At 47.1% G+C, this 17,069-nt stretch overlaps 1 long non-coding RNA gene across 1 annotated transcript; it reads right to left on the bottom strand.

Annotated features, from left to right (window-relative positions):
- Window positions 1–1,984: 1,984 nt before the first annotated feature.
- On the bottom strand, window positions 1,985–7,778 carry LOC121074654. The gene is made up of 3 exons (XR_005822460.1): window positions 7,674–7,778; window positions 4,022–4,332; window positions 1,985–2,465 (listed from the first exon to the last, which is right to left on the bottom strand). It is a non-coding gene; the product is annotated as an uncharacterized LOC121074654 (long non-coding RNA).
- Between the last annotated feature and the right edge of the window lie 9,291 nt (window positions 7,779–17,069).

Consider the following 17,069-nt stretch of genomic DNA (forward strand, 5'->3'; position numbering starts at 1 on the left):
ATCCAGCTGTATGAGCAGAAAGGACGTGGGGATTACACTGAGCTCATTCAGCTCAAAGAAAGCTGCTAGAAAGGAAAGGGTAGAATCTGTTTAACAACTGCAGTTTACTGAGGCCCCAAATATAACAATAAACCAGACAACAAGGGCAAAAAGGCAAAAGTCAGGTGTTTTACTTGCACTTTCAGGTGGTGCAGCACATGGAGAGACCAAGCTGGTTACTTAATGAAGAGACTAAGCTGGCCTTTAATGCTCCTGAAAAAGTGACTGTTCTGAGAGTATGAAAGTTGCTGAATAATATGTTCAGTAATTTTTTTTTCTCTTTTCCTCCCCAGGTATGTGAAAAGCTTTTCATTTATTTTAGTGTACCTATTTGAAATATTTCTGTAGTCTGACCGAGCCATGGCTTGGAAGCAGTTTTTTTAAGTTTAGTGCAAGCCCTTGATATTAAAAAATGGAGCAGCCTGGTTATTTTGGACTGTACACATAAGTCAGGTATCATGATTTCTTTGGCCAAATGAGTGCAAATCTTGGAAACACTTCAGATAGTCCTTTTTATAGGCTTCAAACTCACTTTAAGTAAACATTTGCTAATGACTTCAAACTGAACATGCCAGTAAGCTCATTTACTAAAATCTGCAACAGAAAAAGAATACAAAAGGATTGCAAGTACTGCAGGCAGCTGAAACGCAGACCTGAGCAGACTGTGACACTGTGCTTTCTTCAGATCTCTGCACAAAAATTCAAGCGTGTCCTTTCAACAGGACTTGTCATTCCCTTAGCCTGCCACTGCCACAATGTGCTGAAATCTGCAGCATGCCTCAGTCACACAGCTCTGAGCATTGTACAGCTCTATCATCACATGCCCCAGGAAGGAAGTCCTGCATCAGAGAGTGCTCGTGAACTCAAATTTCCTTTCAAACAAATGAATCCAAAGTAACTGTTGCTCTTACTAAAGTATTGACCTTGCTATTGGTTACAACGCCTGGTAATGCTCCAGGTAATGCCTGGGGAGAATGAACTCCAGTCCTGCAGCAGGGCCTGGATGTCGCCTTGCAGGCTGCAGTCCTGCAACTCTACCATGCCATCCACAGATTTTGTTGAATGAAGCTGCAGGCACCGTGCCTGCCTCTCATTTCAGTGCACAGCACCCACCTAGCTGCTATAACCCCCAGCCCGCACTCCTGTTTCTGAAGAGGAGCTATGAAATGAACCATATGCCAGCATTGCAGAGACATTGATACAGTGAGTGCACATTTTACTGTTCCAGCCTAAAAATACTTGTGTCAAAGTCCCTTTGAGGTTCTTTTCCACAAGCACTGCTTGCTCCTCATTGCCTGGCTGCAAGGAAAGGTGGGAAAGCTCATGCAAACACAAAGACGACAGGATCTACCAGGCTCCTACAGTGCTGGGGCTCTTTCTATAACCACTAAAAAAACCACAGACTGTCTATAGGAACTTTCCAACAACAAGAAATAAAGCAATAGCAATGAAAAGTCACAAGATCTCTGTAGTAAAATGGCCTGCTCTCCTCAGAGGCTCTGTCCTAAAACGCCCATGCTCTCTGCACCCCCACGACCAATGTCCAACAAGCTCCCTTCCTTAGACTCCTACTTTTTTTCAGTCTATCTGTGAAAACATGAAGTCCTTTTTTTTTCGTGACATGGTGGAAACGAAAGCACACAGAGCCTGATATTCAAAAGTTAAGATATATTGGCTTAATCCTGTCAGAACTTTAATGTAGATTATATAGGGACAGGCAATGACCAGAGGGAGGAAGAGAGGTGTAAATAATCCAGAGGAGTGTGGACTTGTTGGCAGGGTAGATTTATGCCCTGTCTTAATAAAGTGCCCTTTCATCTCTGGAACCTGGGCTCAGAAGCCAGTCTAGACAGGAATTAATGGGGCTCCTTCTCCGCTTACAGTTCTGAAGGTTTCCCGACACCCAGCATTCTCATATACAGTGAGGAAGTGCAGATTTACGGGATACACTGCGAGCTCAATCACCCATAGATACTACTTTTTGCACTGAGCTTTTAAATGCAAACTCTGACCATTCATCCAAGAGGGTCTGCTGCTAGGCCAGAAGAGAAATTAAATTCACTTACTACAGCCTCTCTATGTGATTACCATCCTAAAATGAAGCCTGTCAGTTGGGAAGCCTGTTACAAGGAGACAGACTGGAGGTTGCCAGGAAAATAGTGGCGTGCACTGCTTTGGACCAGGACTTGATCCTGCCTGGAGATCACGCTTAGGACAATTACTTACTCGAGGCAATACGGTACTAGGGCCTGCAGATGCAGAATTGCAGAGTCTCCTGTTGTGAAGAAAAATTGCTAACGTTTCTACTCGCAGTGAGCCTTCCCTTCTCTTTTCTTGTTCCCTTCCTAGGGGTCTGAAAGCCTAGGTGAGGATGGAGCACCCAGAAGCCCTTCTCAGTGAGGGATCTGGGACGTCACTGGAGTGTGCTGTCAAGAGAAGCAAGGAAAGCTATGAGCAAAAATGTATACATCCAATGTGACTTAAAGTATTTAAAGCAAAATACTTTGTAAAAAGTTTTGTTAGGGACTGTCATTTTTTGAACCATTTAATTGCAATTCCTGGGAAAAGCCAGAAACGTCTCATTTCCAGCCATGCACAAGGACCCCCAGATACAGAGACATTCAGCTCCTAATTTTACATGTTTAATTTTCAGCAAGGGGAGACATGGAGCAGCAGGACACACTGTTGGCTATTAGGAAGCCCCTTTATGATGCAAAACTTGCATCTTGTCTAAGTACAAGGACTCCAGCAAGTAAAGACAGAACCCATTAAAGAAAAGGAATCGGAGAACAAAGCGGTCTCTAAAGGCACAGTAAGAGGTAAGAGCCCACAGAATTTGATGATGATGGACAGTGTGACAATGTATTTCCAATGTATTTCTTCCACAGACGTTTGGACTGTACAGATGGAGGTGGCCAAAGAACTTGCTTCTGGGAACTTGAAGTTTTACCCCAATAGCTCCCTGCTAGGCAGAAAGGCCAGCCCTAGAACTGTGCAACTGGTAGACTCTTGAAGCAGGATATGGCAGAGTCACAGACAATATATAAGCAGTTGTCTGCATGACTTTTAATTCTGTCTATAAAGCCTAGCACTCAGACTGAAAACTTTGACTTGTCCTAGTGATGTGTGTCCTGTGCTGCCCAGCATCTTCTCCAGAACAGGAGGAGCCCTCTCCTTCCTTCTCCTTTTCCTTCTTGGGTCAGTTTTATACAAATGCTCATGGCTCTGCTCTTTGAGGTTCCTGTGCCTACAGAGGGAAGGGTGGCAGAAGCTTTGTGTTTGATAAAAGATGGCTGTGGGAACACGAATGATATCCACAGCTGCATCAGTTAGATAGCAACTGCTCTCTTAGCCCTAACCCAAGAATTTCCTGGGCCTGCCTCACAAAGCAGGGGCTGCTACCAGAGCTCCAGGTCAAAATGCAAGCTAGCTCCTGGCCTGGTAAAGAGTAATGTTTCCTCACCACACAAGGGTGAGATCTTGGGAGAGGAAAGACCCTGACTCAGCTAGCTCACTTCAGGAGCATACACCGCACACAGACTGCTTTTTGCCACCTGCTGAGGTGTGCTGTCTATCAGCAGGAAATGTTAAAAGGGGTTAGAAACAAGGAGGGGTGTGGAAGAAGATCAAGGGCTTCTTTGTCATGCAGGGTTTTGAGCATTAGTAGAATTCATTAGTGCAGACTAAGAATAAAGAGCAGTAATAAAGCACATTAGACCAACTTTGCTCCTCTGGAGCCATGGAAAACTCATCTATGGCAGGGTGCAACTGTAAGCTTGCTTAGCTCAGATCTCAGTCTGCAGCCAGGGCACAGCATTTGTCTTGTAGGAGGTTCAAAACAAACGAAGCCTTTCTGCTCTAAGCAGTGCTAACACGAGCCAGTATAACTCTTCTCCCAGCTTGTTTCTCCCAAGCAGCTTGCCTATATCAGCTGTAGCACAAAGGAATGCAGCCAGTAATGCACGTGCAGGGTGAATCTTACCTCTCATTGTTTCAGTCCAAAACCTTTGTTGTGCCTCACTCTGCCAGGTCCCACTCCACAGACAATTTAGAAGCTAGCGCAGGGTCTTCTGAGACCATATCATGGATGCTCCAGTCTGTCTGGGGCTCTGTGCTGGACGGCTCTTGGTTCTCAGCTTCGTCTTTCCCCGAGGTAGGTGCTGCGATGTGCAAAAAGCAGAGCCAGGGAGGCAATGGAGGTCTGCAGCACAGAGTGAAAATCCCCCATCACACATGCTCTCCTGACAGCTCCTCTCCTTTGTGCTCACATGGTGATTTAAAACTTCCCACTACCTGTAAGGAAAGGCAGACAGAGAAGTGGATGGGAGATGGATGGCACCTCATGTAGTGGGACAGCCAGGAAAGCCCCAGGGCCTGGCACAGCCCAGCACCCCATGCGTGGCACAGAGGAGCATGCTGTGTGCAGCTGATCAGGGTCTTGCTGTTACCCCCCCAACACACCACTGCTCCACAGCTCCTTTCATTCGTGCAAGAAGACTCGATGCTATCTCAGGGATGTGTTAGTACAAGACCAGCCTACAAGGTCTCTATTTACAGACCGTGGGGCACCTGCAGCTTTTCTCTTCTGGGTGACTGAAGGTGTCAGGGACAAGACCAGGGCCTCTTTTTTTTCACACCCCCGTCTCTGCTGTTTTTGAGCCCAGGTGCCTGCCATTAGCACATGCACACAGGGCAGCCTTTCCTGTCGCTGCCGCTGGGAAGCTGTCACCTGGCATCCAGCACCGCTGACACGTGCTGTCCCCATCTGCCCCACTCCCTGCGGCTCTGCCACCCACTCAGTGCAGGGCTGAGCCTTGTGCTGCGCATGAGAAGGAGGGGCTGGGCTTTTTGAGGAGCAATTTGGGCTTACGGCCCCCCAGAGCGCACGGGCAATTTGCACAACTGAGAGAGATGCCGCCTATTGTGGAGCAAATGAAACTGGCCTGAGCTCTTCCTCCCACCTGCACTGTCCCCTGCCAGAGCCTTGCAGATGCTAATCAGCTCCGGAGGAGGCTGCTTCTGCACCGGGGATGTGCTGCAGTGAACCTCCCTGGCTGCCCCAGCTCCAACAAGCATCCATCAAGGAAGACATGGGGCTGTGTGTCCCCAGCGGCTGTGAATTTTTGGAGCCAGTTCCTGTGGTGGACCCAGTTCTGCTAGGCTGTTGGTGTATGTGTAAGGAGGATGGGGGAAGATACAGAGTGGGAGAATGTGAAGACACCTAAAAAATGTGAAAAATCTGGGGCTGGATGGGATAACCCTGCACCTTAATGAGACAATCCTGGCTTGTGCCCTGGGAGCAGAGGGGGCCAAACCTAGCCCAGCAGAGGAGCCTGCTTTTCTCTGGGTTGGCCACGAGTAGAAGTCTTCAACCCATGGGAAACCCTATAAAAGCCATGAAGCTCTGTGAGCTCTGAACACTAACAGCCCTTCACCTTATCAGAGCTAGGTAAAGGGAGCCAGGAACAGAGGAGTCCCACATGCAGCTTCTTTACAACCCCTTAACAGCCCTGGCACTTCAGTTCTGCAGCTAACTGTCCCCTGCCTTTTAGGACAGTCACCACCAATTCCCACTTTCACTTAAGTGAAAGGTGCCAGAGTGTGCCAGGGAGGGGTGTGTGCTCCCTGGGGGTGTCCTTCAGGCATCGCGGGGTGCCGTGCCAGTGCTGGCGCGCTGCCCTGAGCACAGCATAATGACAAGGCAGGATCCCAGTCCCGGGGAAGGGACTGCTGGCAGAGCTAACACCACTGTTTGAAAAAGGAGCGGCAGATCCGCAGCACGTGGGCAGCAGTAGGGCCTCCGCAGAGGGAGCTGCCTTCAGTCAGCTGCAATCGAACCTTTGGTCCCAAAGGAGCAACTATTTCAGGAGCTTGAACTAATGTGAATTAAAAATTATTGTTAATTACTGACCCCTATAGAGCCGAAAGCGCTGCATAACGGAGGAGGTGCATGCACCAAGCAAGAGCCTACAATTCAATCCCAACAGCGATTACATTGGTGGAGGTTATGTCCTGTAACACGGCATTACGGAAGACAAGGCAAACAAGATTAACCCGCATTGACAAGGTATTTATCCACAGCTAAGAAGAGACCCGCGCCACAGCACCTCTGTCCCACAAGTTTACACCAGCCCACAAGAGTCTAATCCCTCACGGCCTGTCGAGCTATTAGGCAAATCTCTGGCTCTCATTTGCCTAATCCAATAGGCCCCAGCTTCATAAGAAAGACCTCCTGGGGGGCCTTAACAATGATGTTTGTTAGGTCTCATATAAGTAAACAAAGCTCTGAAAGCCAAACAGCTTCCTCTTCCATCTGGGATCCCAAGACCCTCTTAACCTGGAGATAAAACCAACCATGCTCAAGAGAGGAAGATGTGTTTGTAACAGGTTGAGCTCTGCCTCCCCACTAAGCAGCACCAGAAGGATTTTACCATCAGTAGCTCTGCACTTAACACCTGGTGCAGAGGTGCCAGGTGCCGGATTTCACCCCTGAGCCCTGCTATCATCAGGGACTTATTGCAGAGCTGATGGGATCACAGCACTCGTTGCCTTCTCTTCTAGCTTCAGCAGAGGAATAAGCAGCGTTAAAGCATCCCTTCCAGACCAAGACGCTTTGCCTGCCTTTGCTAGCATTGCTAGGCAACCAAACACTTTTACAGGCTTTTACACCCAAATCTACAAATGCTGTCTTAGAAGCCCTTTAAATATTGTTCTGAATCTGGCCACTGGCAGTGCTACCTCTAACATTAAACAGAATGCATGTATTTTTCTGCTCCTTAGATTTTAGGGCACTACTGCCTCTGCTCTAGGGATATGGGCCTCCCTGGTGCTTTAGCTAAGGATCCAAACCGTCTCAAGGCTCTCTCTGGGCTGAGAACTACTCTTATCTCTGACGCATCGTTAACAATGCCCTTGACGACGTGGTTTGCTCCACAGACAGGCAGCCCTACAGGGAGGGTTCAGGCAGATGAATAGTCACTCAAGGCTTGGCTGCCTACCAGTCTTTGCCAGGCCTCTGTGGGTTTGGAAACTAAGCTGAAAATATCACAGAAAAAAAAAAGTTTCCCAAAGGGCCTTCCTCTACAGCTTGAGTAAGGCAAGCCCTCATCACTATTTCTTCCACAAGCAGCATCTTAAGACACAGGACAGACCTTTGCTATACAGTTAGTACTATCCCTCTGCACGCAAATAGCTTGGTGCTGTATGGTCAAAGGAGGTGTGAGCATCTTTACAAAGCTGTGCACGGGCTGGCAAATCCATGGGGCCATAGAACAGTGGCAGTCAAAGCCTGGCTGCTCTGGGCGTGATGGAGGTGGACTGGCTGGGTCCTCAGCTCTTCTCTCAGAGTCAGCATCATCTCTCTGGGCACTGACGTGGGCATGTGCAACACATGGAAAATAAAAATTGCATCACTTCCATCATATGCATGATAATTTCAAGGAAAAGAGAGAGATTGAAAAATGAACATTTTAGCTTTAAAATGTAAAAAAGCTTCAAGATGTTTTTTTGGCCATCTGGTCCTCCAACCTCTGCCCCCTGCCCAAGCTGCAGACACATAGGTATGAAAAGTTGCATGTTTTCTAGCAGCCCAGAGCAGAGTTCCCTTGGAGACTGGTGGTGAGAGGGGACCTTACCCAGCACTGTAAATCCTTCACATGCACCAGTTGAACAGCTGTTCAGGTTAGGTCTCATTTAGATGCAAAGCAGTTTAGCCATCAGCAAGGATCTCTAATGATGCAAATCAGTAGTGTGTCATCCAAGCAAAGAAAGACAAGGGAGCTGTTACTTGCTTGAATCCAGCACATTTCAGCGAAAGTGCCATTTGATAAAAGAAAAGGGATTTTTACTGTTGAGTATAGCCCACCACCCTCAGTCACTCTGCAGCTGAGATCACAGCTAAATCGCTTATCTTTACATTTCCATACAAATCAGATTATCCATGAACAGCTAATTGTTTCATAAGTGTCACTTGGAAGCTATCCATTTCCAGCACAAGTAAAGAAATTGCACTATAAAACTGTCTGCCTTCACCATGACTCACTTTAGCACATAGGATGAATATTCGGCACTCCTCACTTTTTCAGATTAACTCGCATATTTATTTTGGAAGAAAAAAATGGACAGCTTTAATTCCTTCCCATCAGAATTCCTCATATTTGCTTAGCTTATTGAAACTTTTTAATAGACTGTACAGTATGTGAATACGTTATGCAGTGACTGCTGATGGAGACGACATTCACATCTCCTTTCATCTAAAGGAAAGGCAGAAAAAAAAAATCTATAAGAGCATTTGATACTTTGTTAAGACAGTCAGTAAACCTACAGATTAAGTCACCTGCCATGAAGAAAGGTTTCATCCCTCTGGCTGAGGCCATGGAAACATCAAGAGAGGGTTTAAGTTCAGTGTTTCCTGGATGTACTGTGTGTTTCTCTTCCAAAGAGAAATTCTAACATGTTGCAATTAAATTTCTTGAAGATCTGTTCTAAGCCAGGCTGGGAAAAGCCTCTGAGAAAGAAAAGAAGGCTTTGGTCTTCAGTTTTCCAAGGACAGGAGTCAGTAACAAAATTCTTGTAAACTATAATCAAATGATCATTTCCATATTACCACAAAATGTTTTTCCCCGTATAAAATAGATATTTCCTCAGCTGCTCAATCTCATGAGAAAGGAGTTATATACCTTTGCAAAAGGATATTGCTTAGCCTGTGGAAAAAAATTCTATGTATTCTCCCAAGCATGTGGCCACATATGTCACCTAAAGTTTTTTTTGTTTTTTAAAGCCTAGTTTAGCTCAGCATCAGTTAATTATACAGTTTGTTAACATCACTGGAGTACTACATCAAACAAAAAGTAATGTCCTGCTCTAAATGTCATACCCAGCAACTGAAACCAAGAGCTCTGCTTTTAGTTTTGCTTTTTGCTAACTAAAATCCTGCAGCGTGTAGGGACTGCAGGACGAAGAATCAACAAAAGTCATGGTCATCTCCAAAGTGCTATTGGAGATTCAGCATGAGGAACATGCCTTTTCCCCCCCACTCAGGAGCGAGGTTCATGTTATAGATCCTTTGCTAAGTCACTTATCCCAGGCTGCAAAATGTGGTATTAATTAGTGAAGGGCTAGTGAAGAAATTGCACAGCAATACAAGCAAGTGGTGTATCATTACAAGCAAGGTTTGTGTCAAATTCTAATGTTTCTGTAAATGTATGGAAAATGGACCTATCCAGTGACCTAAGCAAGGACTTGAAAGCTAAAGGAAATTGGAGGTACTTCACGCAGGCAGGTCCTTCGGTGCTAAAAGACCCTGCCTCTGCAAGGCTCTACGTGCCCTCCATTCCTATCAACCAAAACGAAGGCTGCAGGAAGTCCTCCCTCCCTAGATTGAAGCCTAAAATTGTCAAATAGGAAAACAAATGTAGGTACTAGACATCTTTTTGTGAGTGTCAGTTCAGCAATCACTTTACTACAAGTAATTTTAGTATTGAATGTAGTGCAATTTCAGTAATTTAGCCAAGTACAATGATGGATTAAAGTGCCTGGTGATCGACGTTTATTTCACCTCCTGAAACACAATTATTATGCACTTTACTCAATAATAGTGTCTTGTTCCAACTAAAATACACGTCGTGTAATTCTTTAAACCATAGAATCAAAGCAATTAGAGAGGGAAATGGTTGATTAGGTCACTGATTCCATCTTGCTGCCAGCCCACAAGTGCTCTCTGCCACATATCAGCTAGAGTTACACCCAAACTCCTTCGCATTTGCATGTTTCAATGACACGGATATCGATCAAAACATGGAGACTTCATCCACAGGTGAAAGATGCAGCCTTTTATTGAAGAAAATCCTGCATATTCACAGTGGGAGAGGTCTGAGAGGTTTTAACCTCCTTCATATGGCAGATGGCTGAAATACTTTTAACCATAATGTTCTTCAGTGAACTTTTTCCATGGAAGCAGTTTCACTGGAAAAACCTCCAGTTTTCCCCTCTAAATGAAGAGTTTAAATCCTGCTTTTAAGCCTAAAGTTCCTCTCTTTACACAATGAGAGCTCAATATTTAGTAATTTTTAAAACAGAAATGAAAAGAAAATTAAGCCTGACTGAAATTTTACTCAAGAAAGCTGCAATTCCTGATCTGTTCTGGCAAAGGGGTGCTTGAGATGCAGTTTTGAACTCCTCTTTTAAGGGAGCTCAGCCACCCAAGCAGTCTCCATGCTCTGGAGATTGGGTGCTCATTGTCACATCCCAGAGCAGGGGAATGGAGCAGATACCCAGAGCCTGGCATTTTACTCCACGTAGAGATACCTGCCTGCATTTCCCATGGAAACTGCACTCATGCTGCTGGCTTTGTGCCCTCTCCATATTTACCCTTGGGTGGTATCCTTGAGAGCAGGTGCAACCTACGGAAACGGCACATTTTAAACAAATAACAGAGAATGTCTTGAGAAAGTAATCTTTGAATGTGAACTCGTGCAAGCTCTAGGCCAGAAAAATCTATGCCGTGGAGTTGCTCCCATCCAAAAACGGAAAAGACAGACCAGCAGGGAGCTGCTCATCCAGTCCGTCCCACAACGTGTGGCCATCCCAGCCTTACTAATGTCACCCAGCTGCAGAAGGGCCAGCGAGGCATTGCCCACGCTTGGCAGTCCCAGTGCTGCTCCCAGGGTTTGCCATATGGCCAGCACAGGCAGGGGATGTGACATTCAGACGCAGCACATGACAAGCTCTCCCATTACGGATAAGCTCAATTAAGGAATTAGAAAGGAAAGAAATGTGTGATTCTTCTGGAAAACTCACACAAGCAAGCAAAACCATTCATAAGCCCAGTCCTCATTCCACTGCTCAGCTAAGAAAGAAGCTTTTTACGTACTGTTGGAGTCAACAGACTGCTCCTGGTGTAAAACACTCTTCTGTGAAAGCTGGTATTAAGATCAGACTTATGATGTGCTTTTCACTTGTGTCTCACCAGCCTTCCTGCCAGGTTATCCTCCAGGAAGCCCATCCCATAGCTGAGCTGCACACAGAAACACCAGTACCCTCTCAAAAGATGCGCTGGGACAACTGATCCAACATGAAGCACCAGCCTCCTCCTGCTGAATTTCAGAGGCTTTGAGGCTTTAGCCACAGTGCAAACCCCCGTGAGCCCGGAAAGAAGGAAAAATCCCTGGTGCAACTGCTGGGTGCCATTCAGCTCCCCCTGTGAAATCACAACATTTACTTTGCAGGGCCGTGCCTGTGTCTTGTCAGACACACAGCCTCCTGCAGCACAGGAACAGGCTCTGTTCCCAGCTCTACCACAGACTTCCCGCATCTGTCTGGAAAAAAATCACTGAGAAGCACATCTGAAAAAATGTTACACTCGCAGCTCCAGATATTTGATCTAACACCTGGCTCAGCTCTCAGCAGCGCTGGACAGTGCAAACACTGTTGGCTTCGGCTGGGGCATTTCTGAAATCCAGACCTGATGGGCAGCAGGGATGGAGGGAACATCTGCTTCTTCACTGTGCTACGCAGACTTCACACTAAGGTACCTTTTCAACGGAGCTGTGTACAAGTCAAACCAGTTAAACCAGCGAACAGTTGGTCTTTGTTCTGCACACATGCCAGAACATTAAAAACTCTCACGGTTTGGCACGAAAAAGACAGAGACACAAAGCTAGCAACTGCATTTGGGAATAGGAGTCAAACTCTCTTACTTCTGTTTTCCCACGTGTAAACAGGGGACGCCAACTCCTGCCTCCTGCTTTGGACTCCCAGGCATTTGCAAGGCACTGAGGGCATCCAGCAGAAGACACAAAAGCAGCTTGCAGTACTTCTTGCTTCATCTGTCTCTTCATAAAGTTTCTAAGACGCTGGCTGGACACTAGGAATGTTTGCTGTGTCAAGCACAAAATAAGACACTGTTGCACATGCTATAAAATGAACTACTGTTGATCTCGCTGAATGAGCTTGCTGCTTTTTGACTTTTCATGCATTATATTCTACCCTAGACAAAGAATAACTATAGGACTATGATTGAGCACTGTACATCTTTAGAAAAAAAAAATAAAGTTTCAAAACTATTCCCCTTCCTTGCCAGACGTTTTTGCATGCATTTGTCCCTGAAGAAGTCCCAAGACGGAATTTGCCTGTGATACTTTCCGCATTTGACAAATGCCTTGCTGGAGCAGTATATTTGTGTTGTCTGTGATGCTACATGCAGCTAAGCCAGATGTGTTGCTCTGCGGTAATGGTCTGTATGAAATGAGCACAGGACCTCATGCCCCAGCCGGTATCAGTCCTCTGGATGTGTCATCTAAGGTAAGGAGGCAGAAACAGGCTGATTATTTACCGCTCAGTCCTGATGGCATGATTCTGCCAGCCCCCAAGGAGCCGTATCTTGCATTACAAGGAGCAGGCTTGCCGTGGGGACACGTGCGACCTTGGAGCTCCTCCTGTGCAGGGTGACGGCAGGCAGCGAGGATGCAGAAAGCTTGAGGACGAGTCAAGCAGCGGGCGTTCCTCGCTGTCACACCCCACCGTGTCTGCTGGAACATGCCCCAGATGGGGATCACTCCTCACCGGGGCTTTTTCAAATAAGCAGAAAAAAGCAAAATGTCAAATACAATAGAGTAAGTAAAGAAAAGTGGCATCTTGTGCTCCTCTGGTCTCTTTCATTCCCAGGAGTCTCTAATGCTTTAAAAGAGTGGCGACATTTCTGAAAGCAAACCTTTTTGATAAATGATGCAGTTATTTATTTTGCAGAAAGTCAAGATTTGTCATGATGCCGTTTTCAAAGTAACACAGCATCTAACAAAGAGAATCATAGGCAATTTACTGCGTGACACTCCATTTGTCTCAGAGGAAGAAAGACCTTGTTTGACCCTCTCAGGATTTGAACCTGTAATTCCACTGAACCAAGGGCTTTGAAACCTGAAGCGCAGCAGTTTTCCCCGTGAAGATAAGACTAGGTTTTCCATGAATCACCACAAACCCGTAGACTGCTGTGGAACGTGAATTCCCCACCACACAGGAAACACCAGCATCTGCACATCCCATCAGCCAAAGGTGACCACCACATCTCCGCAGCCATTCAGGACACCATCCTCTCCTGTCAGTACTCCCAGGTTGGACACTGAGATTGGAGGAGTGAGATCTTGCACATGGGATGGATGCTGCCTGCTCAGTGCTTAAGCCTGAGCAAGGATGCTTCAGCATCCTACAGGCAAATGGAGGTTTTTTTCCTTGCCTATTATTAGCAAAAGCAGGGAAAAAAAATGCTCTGTGCTACCTATGCTAGAATGTACTTACTGATTCACAAAGAGCAATGTGTGTGCAGGAGTCACCAGTGCCATCCCAGATGTGCAGGATTTTAAACAGAACAGATTTGGGAGCTCTGCTAAGCTTGAATCCCCCTGCCTACCCTAGGACTCTGGCACTTCTCCTCTGGGCAAAAATGCAAACGCAAACTGAGACAAACACAAACTTGCCAGCAGCGTGCCTTCTCCTGGGAGCATGACCCACTGGTCTGAACATCAGCTCTGATGTAACAGCCAGGCATTGCACTGGTGAGGGCCTGGCAGAGACAAGCCAGGCTTGCACTATCATCATGAGATAAACACACTGAATTGCTCAATAGATCCTATGATGACCCAAGGCTGGAGGGACCTTGCCTTCATTTGCTGTCCTGCCGAATATTGCACCCAAGACCAGTACAGCCATGCTGACAAGAACTGGTTGCAGCTGCCTGGGGCACAACGTCCATCCTCAGAGGGAGCAACCCTGAGGCAGGCTGCATGCAGGCATCCCCGTGCTGCAATGGAGGCCTGGCACTCGGACCCTGTTACTCCCTCAGCCTCTGGGAATGACGAATTGTGGCAGTGAGCTGAGCCCAGAAAGGCTCTCCAGGGCTTCCAAGGCGAGAAGCATGCAGTTGCTCACAGCATTTTCTTCAAGTGTTGCCCAAATCTGCAACAAGTCACAACAGGCTGGTAATAAATTTGCCCTGCCAAACACTCTCCTGGAAGAGTCTCTCCTGACACCCAAGAGGGGAGACCTCATGCCCTGGAGGAAGAAGGGAGGAGGCTGAGGCCAGTAACCAGACACTGCCTCGGTGTCTCTTTGCTGTGTGCTCAAAGCAGGCAGCCAAGGGCATGTCTTCAGAGGTCAGACACCTTTGGAGGACGGCTGCTCGCCAGGCTTGCGGGAAGCACCATGCAGAGCTGGGGTCTCTGCCTGGGACAAGGCCACGGGGACGGGGAGGTTATTTCATGCCCTCGGTGCTAAACCCTCTGCTTTTCCCCGGCTCGGCATACCACCCGTGCTGCAGTTCGCAGGCCCCCTCTGTAGGCCCAGAGGCAGAGAGGCGTTCTTCATCCACACAGAGAAGCACTGCCCTCATGCACACTTGGGAGAGTACTGCCTTCACCCTGCCTGCAGGTTATTTTAAAGATCGTACACTCACCTTGAACAGCAAGTGGGGAAGGGGGCCAGGCAGGTTGTTTCAGGCTTCAATCTGCAAGACGAGGCGGATGGGGCTGTGGTTAGAGCACAGGACTGGGCATTAGGACATTCAGGGCTGCAAATCTACTGATAGGCTCCACTGTGCATGGTGGCAATCTGTGTCTGCAGGAGCCTGACCCTGCTTGGCTCAAAGCCTCTCCAGTGAGGTTTCCCATGCTCATTGATGCTGCCACGCTGGCTTAGTGCATCTGTGGAGGGATCCGCAAAGCAGCTCTGAGAAAGACTTATTTTCCCTACCGACTGCCCTCTTTCTAGAGCCAAGCTGAAGGAAAACATTTCTTGATGTTCTGCTTTGAGGAAGCGACTTTCCCCTTCCCATTTCAATGGGTAAAGGCACTGGAAACCCCAAAGAAACCCAGACAGCTCCCAACACATTTTCAGCCAGAGAAGAAGTGTCAGGGTCCTGGGGTGGTGAGGGGTAATTCAGGCTAAAGAGGGCTCCCAGATTTGCTCCAGAAGAAGAGCATCCAAACCAGACCTGAACTGCAGCGTGGAAACAATTTGCAAAATAAGATCAGAGAGCACCTTGCACTACTGCAGCATAGCAATGGAGGGGCATGCAACCTACCAGGGAGGTGCCTGCAGCATCGTCCCTCCTCTCCCTCTCTGCTCCCTGTTAGCATTATCTCCTGTCCAAGTGGGTGAGCAGCAGTGTGGCAAACACCTGCATGTGTGCCTGGCATCAGAGTGATCTGCTTTGAGATCCGAGTGCCTGCCTAGTCCTGGGACCCCAGTGCTGCTGCCCACAGCAGAGCCAAGCCAGGGTGTGCTGGCTATTGACGAGGCTTTAGCAGCAGGAAGAATTAGCAGAGAAGTCTTCATGGCTTTGGGTCTTAATGAGATTCATTTCCAAAAAAGCCCAGGGTCTCGTTGCAGAAAGGGATCACCTGAGGACTTTGAAAGGAAAAGAAGATGTACTTCATTAGCACTACAAGAGCAGAGCTCTGCAGGAAAGGAGAAAGGAGAGTTGAGTCCAGGCCACACGTGTGTCAGGGCAGCATTTTGCTCCATCTGTGGCACGGACATTTGAGTGTACTGGATTCCAGGTTAAAGGAATATGCACGAGTGCATACTCTTCTATAAGCAAACAGGATGCCACTTAAAGGTCACACTGAAACTGGCCTCTCTGTGATTCCCTAGGAGTGAAATAGGATTTGTGGCCATAGTAAAAAATACCAGAATTGCTGTTTAGGCTGCACATAGCCTGGGATCTGGTTTCAGGGGCTTTGCAGGGACATTCCATGCCACTTCCAAGGACTTGTTAAAAAAATATTTCATACCAACAGAGTTCTGTGGTATTTTTTCCAGCTAGTCCTGCAGGCTACCATGGGGAAATTCACTAGCAGGATTTCTGTAGGACTCTGACTCACACAGGAACTTTTATTGCTGCTTTTAAATATTTGACTGCCTTTTGGCTGCTGGCAGAGAAGTTATTAAATGTTTTACCAGACATGGCCTGAAACTCTTTATAAAAACATCCTGGCCTGGCATACAGCATATGTCTCTACTTATCTCTGTAGCATGTGCTCAAAGCTTTCACATGTCCCCTGGCAGTGGAAGAAACTTGGGACCTTCATGTTTCTAGGCTGCAGATAAATAGAGCATCCAATGTCCTGTGCTTGTGTCAGTAAATCTTCTGGTATGCAAATGGACCTGCTGCATCAAATTTGCAGGACTGAAAAGACTGAAGCCCCAGTACAGACTCTAGGTTGTGGTTCATATGCACAGCTCTGTGGCCTAATATTGCCAGGATCTGTCTACTTAGACACTCAACCCTTACTTGAGGGACTAGATCAAGTGAGGAGCTCTTGCAAGTAGTCCTGTTAATGTCACTGAGTCGGGTGACATTTTTAGTAGTGTGTGACACATTGTTTCTTTGCTCAAAGCCCTTTTCCCTCCATCATTGTTTTTCTCCCTTCATCTTCCTCACACAAATTAAGATGAAACAAAGAAAAAGCATCCCACAAACCAGAGCAGAGAGGAACTCCTTCCCAGCGCTGCGTGGAAGAAAGCAGGAACAAAATCACCGCCTGTTTCTGCTTTCACAACAGCAATAAATCAGGATGTTCTGCTAGAGGGGCTGTTCATCAGAAGTACTTGTGCCTGTACTTTGTTGCTCTACTCCCTGATTATTTTGCCCTGTGACATAGTGATCAAACGCAGTGGGTTATCACTAACAGTGCCTGCTGCTTACCTGCTTAGCCGTGCTTCAGGAAAGTAACAAATACAGCTTGAACTTCTTTGCATCTCTCCACAGGCAGCCTACAACTGAACGCACCTGCAGAGGTGATAAACATAAGCATTAAGTGGAAGGAGAGAGGATTTGCACATCAGTGGCACAGCAGACTGGAAGCAGCCTTGTTCCTACTTCAGGGGGCGTGAGTGTGCCTAGACCGCCCCTGGGGCAGCCTGGGGCAGCTTACAGGGGTTACCTCTAAATGGACTAGCTGTGGTACTGCTGCACATCAACAGCTCAGAGGGCTGCCAGATTTGCTGGGGATTTCAGGCTCAAACAGCCAGCCTGCACT

This window comes from Cygnus olor, chromosome 9 (genome assembly GCF_009769625.2).
Source record: "Cygnus olor isolate bCygOlo1 chromosome 9, bCygOlo1.pri.v2, whole genome shotgun sequence".
Lineage (NCBI taxonomy): Eukaryota > Metazoa > Chordata > Aves > Anseriformes > Anatidae > Cygnus > Cygnus olor.